Genomic DNA, 10,022 nt, shown 5'->3' with positions numbered 1-10,022 from the left:
TTGTTTCATCCTTCACAAAATCCTTATATATAGGCACTATTTATGTATCAAATTAGTTATGTCCTTTTCTAATATGAGTTGCATATATTTACACTGACCATTTATCTTTTGATTTAGTTTCTGATGGTGTTTACAATCAAGATATTTTTATGTAATGGAATTTATGAATCTTTAATGGTATGACTTAAGGTCATGGTGTATTATTTGGAAGAGCTTTCCTTACTCTGAGATTAAAAAAAAAAATTATGGGGCGCCTGGGTGGCTCAGTGGGTTAAAGCCTCTGCCTTCAGCTCAGGTCATGATCCCAGAGTCCTGGGATCGAGCCCCGCATCGGGCTCTCTGCTTAGCGGGAAGCCTGCTTCCTCCTCTCTCTCTCTGCCTGCTTCTCTGCCTACTTGTGATCTCTGTTTGTCAAATAAATAAATAAATAAATAAATAAATAAAATCTTTAAAAAAATACTAAAAAAAAATTTCCCATGGTTGCTTCTAGGAATTTAGGTTTTCAGTATTTTTTTTTTTTACCATTTATATATTTGATACACCTAAAATTTCTTTTAGTAAAATTATGTAGATTGAAATGCAACTATATTTTTTCCCAAATAGTTATCCAGTTGGTCCAACACCAGTTTTTAAATGATTTCATTTTTCCTCTGCTGATTTGAAATGCCATCGTCAGATAAACTATTTCAGTATTATCTGAACTTTCAGGACGTCTTCTTGGAAGCTTCTGAGTTTTTTAAAATTAATATAGGTTTATATTATATTTGAATAATTTATAATGCTCATTCTTTTCCATTATTCTTTATTTCTTTAGATTTTATAGATTTTTTTAAAATTTATGGACTTTATGTGTGTCTTTTTTTTTTTTTAATTCTGCTGATATTATTACTGGGATAATGCTAAACTTATAAATTAGCTTAAATGCATTCGACATTGTTATTGAATTGCCCTTTCTGAAAACAAGTTTGTTCTTTTGTGTCACTTATTGTAGCTTTATAGTTTCCTCATATAACTTACACATTTCTGGTTAAATTTATGCAGAAATGTTTCATGTTTTCCCATTGCTATTGTAAACAGATTCATTTTTCCCATTGTATCTTTAACTGGTTGTTGTTGGTACATATGGAGGCTGCTAATTATTGCTTATTCAGTTTGTACCCAGGCATTTACCAAATTCTTTTTTTTTTTGAATCTTTGAGTCTTCCAAGTAAATCAAATGATTTCCTTCTTCTTTACAATTTGTACATACATTATTTTTTCTCTTGCACTGGACAATTTTTTTAAAGATTCCCCTAATTTAATCTTTTTTGTTATTTTTGGGAAATTAAAATTACATTTGAAATAAACAGGCTATTAAGTATAACATAGACAATTCCATATTCCAAGACAAATTTATAGCCTTAAATTCTCTTATTATTAAATTAAAACTTATGAAAAGTAATTCTCTGGTTTTCCCTCAGATTGAAAACTCTGCAAAGTTTGGACTCTGTCTTGCTTTAAGTCAGGAGTCAATAACGGCGATTTAAAAATATTTGTTGAATGTAAACAAAACTTGATTATCTTCTGAACAGTAGTTTCAATATAGCTTAAGAAAATTGTAATTGCCACAAATAGTACAACCCACAAAATGGGAGAAAATATCTGCAAATCATGTATCTCATAAAGGATTGGTATTCAGAATATATAAGCACACAACTCAGTAAGAAGACAAATAACCTAACTTAAAAACAGACAAAGCATACTGAGTTTTCCCAGTACTGTTGTTGAAGAGACTGGCCTTTCCCCATGTGGATCCTTGGCACCCATGTTGAAGATTACTTGCTCACATATATGTGGGTTTATTTCTGGGCTATGTTGTATCGCTGGTCTGTATGTTGGTCTTAATGACAGTATCATACTATTTTAATTCCCGTACATTTGCAATATACTTTGAAATCAGGAAGTGGATTCTTCCAGCTTTATTCTTCTTTCTCCAGATCACTTTAGCTATTCGGGTCTTTTATGGTTCCATATTAATTTTAGGTTTGTTTTTCTGTGTCTCTAAAAAATACCATTAGGATTCTCCTGGGGAGAGTATTCAATCTGTAGATCTGCTTGGACAGTAAGGACATTCATGAACACAGAATGTCATTCCATTTATTTGTGTCTTCTTTAATTTATTTTATTAAATGTTTTGTAGTCTTTGGTGTACAATCTTTCACCTTCTTGATGAGGATTGTTCCAAAGTATTTTATATTTTAGGACTTAGTGGAATTTTTTAAAAATTTCCTTTTCAGGTAGTTTTTTCTTAATGTATAAAACAACTGATTTTCATTAAGCTGATTTGATTTCCTACAACTTTACTGAATTGGTTTGTTGTTTCTAACAAGTCTTTTGTGTGAAGTCATTAGGGTTTTCTGCATATAAGAAACCATGTTATCTATAGATAATTTTACTTATTCTTTTCCAACTTAGATGTCTTTTATTTCTTTTTCTTGCCCCTAGCTGAGACCTTCAGTAACGTTGAATACATGTGGTGAGAGTTAAGGGAACTGGATAATCACAAGCAAAATAATGAAATTGGATTCTTCTCTCATATCATACACCAAAATCAAGCCAAAATGGATTAGAAACTTAAACATAAGACCTGAAATTGCTAGAAGAAAACACAGGAGAAAAGCTTCTGACATTGGGCTTGGCAAAGATTTCTTAGGTAAAACATCAAAAAGCATGAACAACAAAAGCAAAAATAGACAAATGGGACTATATCAAGTTGAAAAGCTTTTGCACAGCAAAGGAAACATCAAAATAGTGAAAAGACAACCTATGGAATGGGAGAAAATATTTGCAAAACATCTCTTTGATAAAAGGTTAATATCCAAAATATATAAGAAACTCTTACAACTTTTACAAAATATATAAGAGACTTTTACAACTCAATAGGAAAAAAACCCCAAATAACCAATTTAAAAATAGGCAAAAGACCTGAATAGACATTTTTCCAAAGAAAACATAACTTCAGGTGTATGAAAACATGCTCAGTATTACTTATCATTGGGTAATGCAAACCAAGAAATGAAAACCGAAACTACAATAAGATACCACATTATACTTGTCAGGATGGCTCTCTCTCTATATATACATACATACGTACATATGTATGTAAGAAGATGTGTATAATATATATATATACATAATATATAATATATATACATAATATATAATATATTAATATAATAATATGTGTGAGTTTATACATATATGTAGATAGATAAGCTTTGGTGAGAATAAGGAGAAACTGGAACCCTTAAACACTGTTGGTATGAATGTAAAATGGCACAGCCACTATGGAAAACAGTATGTTTGCGGCTCAAATAATTAAAAATGGGACTACCATATGATCCAGGAACTCTACCTTTTGGATATAACACCAAAAGAACTGAAATCAACATCTTAAAAAAAAATCTGCACTTCTCTGTTCATTGCATCATTATTCACAATACCTAAGATATAGAAACAACCTAAATTCCCATCAGTAGGTGAAAAGATAAAGAGTGGTATATACATACAATAAAATGTTATTCGGCCTTAAAAAAATCCTACCATTTATGGCAACATGGATGAATCTGAAGGGCATTGTGCTAAGTAAAATAAACCAGTCTCAGAAGGTCAGATACTGTATGAGTTCACGTTTATGAGGTATCTAGAATATTCAGACTCAAAGGAGCAGAGAAGAAGATGTGGTTACCAAAGGCTGGGGACAAGAGGAAATGGGGAGATATTATTGCATGGATATAAATTTTCTGTCATATAAGATGAATGCATTCTAGAGGTGCTGTACAACATAAGGCCTACAGTTCACAACAAAGTATTGCACATTTACAAAAATGTGTGAAGAGGGTAGATCTCATGTTTTTAGTGCACACACACACACAAAGGGGATATAGGAATCTTTCCAAGTTGATAGGTTTGCTTAATATCCATTGATCATGATGATAGTATCACAGATGTATGTATATAATCAGACTCATCAAATTGTCTACATTAAACATGTACAGCATTCTTATATTATCAAGGTATAATTGACAATTGCCCATTTAAAAAATGGGCAAAGGATTTGGACAGATATTTTCCAAAAACAGATATACAAATGGCCAATAAGCATAAGAAAAATGCTCAACACCATTAGCCACTAAAGGAATGCTTATCAGAAGACATAAGTTCCCACTTTATCCCCACTAAGATAGCTAAAATCAATAGTGTTGACGAAGATGTGGAGAGATTAGAATTCTCATAAACTGCTGGTGAGAATGTAAAACTATACAACTATTTTGGAAAGCAAGTCAGCAGTTCCTCAAATATGAAAATCTAGAGCTCCCACGTGACCTAGTGTTCCATTCCTAGGAAAAATTAAAATAATGCATTTACACGAAAACTTGTATGAATGTTTACAACAACATTATTTATAAAAGCCCTAAATTGAAAACAAAACAAATATTTATCAAATGATAAATGGAAAAATAAGAAGGGATATAAACAGAAGGGATATAAACCCTAAAAACCATAAAAAATGAAGCACTGATACACAGATGAACCATGAAAGCACTGTATTAAGTGAAAGAAATCAGTTAAAAAATACCACAGAATTTTTTATTCCATTTATATGAAATGTCAAGAATGGGAAAATCTATGGAGATAGAGTGGATAAATGGTTGACTAGGGCTTGGGGAATGAGGATGTTTAGGAGTGTGGAGGGATGGGGAATGACTGCAAATGAGTTATGGTTTTCTTTTGGGAATGATAAAAATGTTTTAAACTTAAATAGTGGTGATGATTGCCCAACTCTGAGAATATGGTACACTGTAAATGAGTAAATTTTATGATATGTGAATTGCATCGTAATAGATTTTTTTTTCAAGGAAAACACTGTTAAGTAGTTAGAAAATATTGATGATAGCAGCTTATATTTTATGGAACTTGTCTATAAGTTCCAAAGTAGATATTCAATTAATACTTGTTGATGTGAAGTGTTTTATTTTATTTTTTTTTATTTTTAAGTGTTTTATTTTTAATTTAGAAAAAGGTATCAATAAATTCAAGTTATAGATGGATTAAATACTAATTTATCTATTTAAAAATCGTTTAGTAACAGTCACTCACCCACTATATGCCAAACACTGAACTTAGGGGGGAATAAAGGAAAAAAGTAATAAAATGTGGCGTTTTCTGTAAGGTAGGGAAGAGTGAAAAAAAAATATGAGTTAGAAAATGGTAAAGGCCATATGAGTGGTTAGTGTCCTAAGGTTTAGGGATCAGCCTGGCCAGAGAGGGATCAGGGATGAAGAGGTCAATCTTAAGCTGGAGCTTACTATATGGCTACGGTTTATATGCGTGTAATGGGAGGAGAGGGGATGGAGGCATACAAAATAAGTTAACTTCTACTGCTTTACTTACATTTTGCAACATTAAAGATAAATAAATTGGCCTATGAAAGATTTGCTATGATAAGCCTTCCTATTACGTGGGATAAATGTGCATTTTGCAAAGCTGTCACAAAATTCTATCTCCTGTTCTAATTCCAGTAAACTTACTGCAACACTTTTTGTATAGGTTGTAACTTAGAAAAAAGATGATCCAGATACCAGAAGAAAGGAAATCAATAAACAGTAGAGTGAAGTGAAATTTAAGTTCCAAAGAGAGAAAATAGAATTTTTGAGAGGGTAATATTCAGACTAGATACTGTCTTAATATAATATTTCTGCTCAGTAGCTTTTTCTTGCACAGTTTCTCTGGTCGTGTAAAAGGCCAGAATTGGTTTGATAATATTTAGTTTTAAGGTTTTCCTGACAGTTCAGGGTAATAAATTGTTTCCTTGGTTAATAATAAATTTCCAATAATTAATTGCTTGGTAAATATTGCTTTACTTCTCAAAGCTCTCAAAGCCTTAAATAATGGTCACATTTCATGAAGAAGAAACCTTTATTTGGTACAATTCAAAGCTTCTTCCATTGGTAGGCCCAATAAGGAAAAGTAATGTCATGTATATTGCCTCTTTTGAAGCAACCTGCAGCATTGCTTCTCAGGCTCTCATTTACCCAGTGGGGCAGAGACGGGGTGAGAGCCAACATCACAGTCTTAGAGACTCATTCGAGCTAATTGACTTCCTTCATATCACACAATTTGCTATAGATCCACTCTTAGAATTCTGTCTTCTACCTTAAAGTCCGGTGGGTTTTCTTTCAGACACTGCTGACTGTGGTTTGAACGTTTATATATAGAAAAACCATAAGGAAAAAATTCTCGGAGCATTGAACTATTTATCCCTGACTACTGTCATATCTAAGCTCTGGGGCCCCACTGGCCTCCCCTGCTGCCTGTCCTCCTCTCATCTGGGTTGAAGATTTCCCCTTTGAAACTTAAAATCACTATACTCTACTCTGGAAATGAAACTTGGCTTCTTCGGGCTCTCGTTCTCTGTGTATGAAGGGAACTAATACCTTCCAGAAAGAGCTGTGCTTACATCAAAGGCAAGCTGAGCCCTTCTTTGACAGCGCACCTCGCCATCACATCATTATGAGTTTCCGTCTGTATGAGAGAGTAGAAAGACACTATCCTCCTAAATTTTCTACAGTAAAAAAAAAAAAAAAGGCAAACAAATAGAAACCCTAAAGTATCAAAGCCCATTGCTTTGCAAAAAGATAGTGCCATAAACTTATTACACGTAGTATTAACCTGGAGTCCGACAATTATAATACGCACACCTTGCTGACCTCAATATAAGAGGTGAATTTGACCAATAAATTCCTGAAAAAAAAAATACCCTTTATAAGGTACGATCCTAGAATGAAGAGCCCAGAAAACCTATAATTGGTGTATTCTTTTCTTTTACTTATAACGAATATTATTATTGAAGTTTCTGTATATATATATATATATCTATATATATATATCCATATATATATATAGATATATATGGCAGCATCTTACAAAACTAAACTTACTCTTGCCATATGATCCAACATAACAAAATAGGGAGGAGATAGTCATGAAAATTACAGTCCTCGTTTCTATAAATGGTCACATATTTATAGCTGGTATTTATAACTACCTTCCTACTTTACTTGCTCTATTTTCCCTTTGCCTTCAGCAAGCACATCAACTGGTTGTACCTGGTAAAGACCCAATGGAATGATCCACAACTACATGTCTGAACTATCTGGGCCATTAGTAGCTCTCCTTGAATTGGGTTCTTGTAGTTTTCCGATGACCTTAATCGTAGAGCATAGTAATACAAAAGCACACTCCAAGGGATCTCCTGTATCATACACTGGGTGTCTTAAACAACAGGAATTTACTTTTCATTGTTATAGAGGCTGGGAAGTCCAAGATGAGGATAAAAGCATAGTCATGGTCAGTTCCTGGTAAGAACCTTTTTCCCGGCTTACGAACAGCTACTTTCTCACCTCGTCCCCACATGGAATAGAGAAAGAAAGTAAGCAAGCTCCTTGCTGTGTCTTCTTATAAGGGCACCGATCTCATCTTAAGGGCCCCACTTTCATAACTTCATGACTTGATCTAAATAAAGCTAAATGCCTCCCAAAAGCCCCATCTTCAAGTATCATCACAATGAGGGTAAGGGCTTTAAAACTTTGGGGGGGAAACAATTCAGTCCATAGCTCTAATATTCAAAATGAAAAGGAGTCATCACCACAGAAACTATAACCATTTAAAGAATAATAAAGGGATATTATGAATAACTTTATGGTAATCTTAATACATCAGGGATTTCAGATGAAGTGCACAAATTTCTTTAAGGACAAAAACTGCCAAATCTGATTCATGAAAAAAATAGAAAACCCAAGTCATGCTGTATTTATTAAATACATTGAATTTATAGTTAAAAATCTTTACATTAAAGAAACTCTAGGCCCAATGACTTCACTAGTGAATTCTACCATTTAATCCTATATAAACTCTTTTAGAAAATTAGAAAAAGGGGAATACTTATTTATTTTATTAAGTCAATATATCAGGTATCTATTGCTGCATAACCAGTTCCCCTAAAATGTAATGGCTAGAAAAATTATTCATCATTTCATAGTTTCTGTGGGTCAGGAATTTAAGAGAAGTATAGCTGGGTATTTCTGGTTTACAGGGTCTCTTGTAAGATTGCAAAGGAAGATGTTAGCCAGGTCTGCAGGCATTTCATGGCTCAACCAATGGAAAATTTCTGACAAAAGCCTACGCTAATTCCATGAGGAAAAGAAAGTCTTTTTAACATATGGTGCTGTATCAATTGAATATCCACATGGGGGGAAAAAATGAACTTGTAATTTTTGAACCTTATGACCTTAATTTTTATCTCATACCATTCACAAAAAAGAACTTCAAAATGAACCACTTTTTTACCTTTTATTAAAGGTAACAGATAAACTGTGATACTTCTTAAAAACTAAAAACATAGGAGAAACTATTTGCAATCATAGTGAAAGAATAATTTTCTTAAGTAAGATATTTTAAAAGTATGAACTATAAAAGAAAAAAGTTAAAAATGGAATCATTGAATTTAAAATTTCTGCTCTTTGAAAGGCTACATTAAGGAAATGAAAAGGCAGGGGCCAGCCAAAAAGAAAATACTTGCAATTAAGTCTGACACAGACCTTGGCTCCAAGTATATATTTCTTACAACTTACTAACCCGAGTATTTCCACTTAAAAAATGAACAGGAGGTTTGAACAGACACTGCACAAAATAAGGCATATGAAATGTTAGTAAAAACAGGAAAAGATGGTCAGCATCATTAAACATTAGGTCAATGCAAATTAAAACTGCAAGGTATCACAATTCGAGTACATACACACACACAATGACTAAAATTAGAAGAATGATTATACCATTGTTAGTTAAGGATGTGGAACAACTGGAAATCTCATACTTTGTTGGTAGAAATGTACATATTACAACTACTTTGGAAAACACTTTGACAGTTTCTTAATGCATTAAATAAATACTTAAGGAGCGCCTGGGTGGCTCAGTGCGTTAAAGCCTCTGCCTCTGACTCAGATCATGATCCTAGGGTTCTGGGATGGAGCCTGCATCAGGCTCTCTGCTCAGCGGGGAGCCTGCTTCCCCTCCACCCTCTGCCTGCCTCTCTGCCTACTTGTGATCTCTGTCAAATAAATAAATAAAATCTTAAAAAAAATAAATACTTAAGATATGATCCTGCAATTCTTGTAAGTATATACCCAAGATAAATTAAAATATTTGTACACACAAAGACTTCTGCAAGAATATGTGTGTGAGGTTTTGGGGAAAAATTCATTGTGGGACCAGTCACCCTCCTGCAGGATCGTCCATCAGTACCCTGGGCTTGGAACAATCTTCTACCTGGAAGCCATGTGCAAGGTATTGCTTGGCCTCATATTCTTCTTTATCAGGAGAAATTTTTCCCTGTTCTGGGTATGCTATGAACTTCTATGCACTGTTAAAGCATGTGCATCACACAGCATCTTCCCATTCCCACCAGAATATCTGTCACCTGGAGGAGGAAACCAGACCTTTGCCCGCATCAGCTATGGGAAAGAACTTGCTGGCCACACGAGTCAAGTGCACCCTACAGAAGATCTCACTGTGTCATTTCTTTCTGCCAATACATCTTGTTACAATCAGTGCCTAGTGTGTGAGTGCTCCCTGGTGACTCCAAACCCATAGAAAATGCAGAGAAAATGCATAGAAAATCAAGTGTGTGGGCTCCTACTTCTGGTGGTGGGCAGTGGTATGGTCTCTCATCATCTACATAGTGAGAATCTGCACCTGGGATGGATAGCTAGATCTGCCTGCTTGACAGGTTTTAGCCCAAACTGGAAACAATCCAACTTTCTTTTATTTGAAAAGAAAAATAAATTGTAGTTTATCTATAAAATGGAGTCTCACTCATCATGAAAAGAATAAACTGCTAATATATCCAAAAACCATGAACGAATCTCAAAAACATTATGCTGAGCAAAATGAGTGAGACACAAAAGAATGCTAGTATAATGATT

This window comes from Mustela putorius, unplaced genomic scaffold (genome assembly GCF_011764305.1).
Source record: "Mustela putorius furo isolate JIRA1106 unplaced genomic scaffold, ASM1176430v1.1 tig00003853_pilon_pilon_pilon, whole genome shotgun sequence".
Classification (NCBI taxonomy): Eukaryota; Metazoa; Chordata; class Mammalia; order Carnivora; family Mustelidae; genus Mustela; species Mustela putorius.
Note: the sequence above shows the minus strand (reverse complement) of the source record.